Source organism: Calidris pugnax, unplaced genomic scaffold (assembly GCF_001431845.1).
Source record: "Calidris pugnax isolate Ruff unplaced genomic scaffold, ASM143184v1 scaffold55, whole genome shotgun sequence".
NCBI classification, from domain to species: Eukaryota; Metazoa; Chordata; class Aves; order Charadriiformes; family Scolopacidae; genus Calidris; species Calidris pugnax.
The window spans coordinates 4,904,205-4,905,950 of record NW_015090832.1 but is presented as its reverse complement, the minus strand read 5'-3'; positions in this window follow the sequence as shown (position 1 = coordinate 4,905,950).

The window sequence follows — 1,746 nt, the reverse complement described above, 5'->3', positions numbered from 1 at the left end:
AGATATGTTTTTCGTCTTCTTCCTGTAAGTGGATTGTCCTTACAGTGGAAAACACCTAATCTTTGTTTTTCAGGACAGGGCTTTCCCAAGTGCTACTGTTCAGGACAATTCAAATGTTCTTGATCCCACATTGCCTTCTGCAATCAAGGGTTAGGCAAATATTATGGAATCACGGAATTGTTGGAGTTGGAAGGGACCTCTAGAGATCATCTAGTCCAACTCCCCTGCTAAAGCAGGAACACCTAGAGCACATCCCTCAGGACTGCATCCAGGAGGGTCTTGAAGATCTCCAGAGAAGGGGACTCCACCCCCTCCCTGGGCAGCCTGTTACAGGGCTCTGCCACCCTCACCATAATGAAGTTTTTTCTCATATTTGAATGGAACTTCCCATGTTCCAGCTTCAGCCCATAAATATTCTTGCAGTGAAAAGAGCTGATATTAGGTTTTTACAGTTAAAGCAACCAGAGCCAGAAAACAGGGGGGTACTGTTAGAAGGGAGGTAACCAACACCAATGAAGGTTTCTTCAAACCAGGCCTCTTGTTGCAGCAACCAGCACCTGTGTTTGATTGCAGGCTCCTAATTGTGTGCTCTGACTCTTTCCCTGGAGAAGCAGCTCCCAGCTGACTGCTCAGGCAGCATGGCCTTGGGGTGATGGAGGCATCCAAGGTGGAATACTGTTGTTGGGTCTATGCTAGTGTTGACTACTAGATAGGCTGAAGCACAGTGAGTTGGCACTTCCTTCTTTTTTGATAACTTAAAAAAAACCCACCCAAACAAAAAACACCCAACAAACTTACAGGGTGTAGCTATTCTATTAGGGCAGCACAGCATAAAGCAACTCAACGTGTGTCTGAGCAGATGAACAGTCCTACTGATCATCTCAGACCCAAGCCAAGTCTGTTAGTGCTAATATTGTCTGCCTTGCTTTGCTGCTCTTCTAAAAATAAAGCTGTTTCCAATAAAAGGTGCAAATGACATTTTTTTGTAAGGCTCACTTTGAACTAGGGACACCCAAGAGTTCAAGCTGCAAGTGCAGACACAGCTATCTCCAGCTGTGCACCAGATGGGGACAAAAGGATACAGAGGTTGATCTACTATCTTGAGGTTATTGGCACCAGCTGCATTTACCAGTTGTGGATTTTCCAGTCTAAATGGATATTGTCCATCCTGGCCTGAAACTGGTCTGAAATGATGCTCTGCTTTTGTTCTAATTCATGCTGTACTTGCTGGTTCTTAGCTGATCCATACATTCAGTCCCAGTGTACCTTGGAGGAGCTTTGCTGGCCTAGTGAGAAAAGGCTGAATGCATGGGTAGCACAGGAGATAAGTCAGAATTTAATTGTTGGGTGCTGGTTCTGGAGGAGTCCTGCAGCACCAAGCATGGAAATTGCCTTATCATGCAAATATGCCACAACCATTATGTCATCTCATGTGGTTTCAGAAGTGTCAAAAAAATGTAACCTGAGAATCTACCTTAGATCTTTGTGTGCACTGGCATCCCAGAGAGCCCCCCACATCCTGAGCTGCATCCCCAGCAGCGTGGCAACCAGGGCGCGGGGGGGATTCTGCCCCTCTGCTCCCCTCTGGGGAGACCCCCCTGCAGTGCTGCCTCCAGCTCTGGGGCCACCAACAGCAGAAGGACATGGACCTGTTGGAGCGGGGCCAGAGGAGGCCACGGAGATGCTGGGAGGGCTGGAGCCTCTCTGCTGGGAGGACAGGCTGAGGGAGTTGGGGGGGTTCAGCCT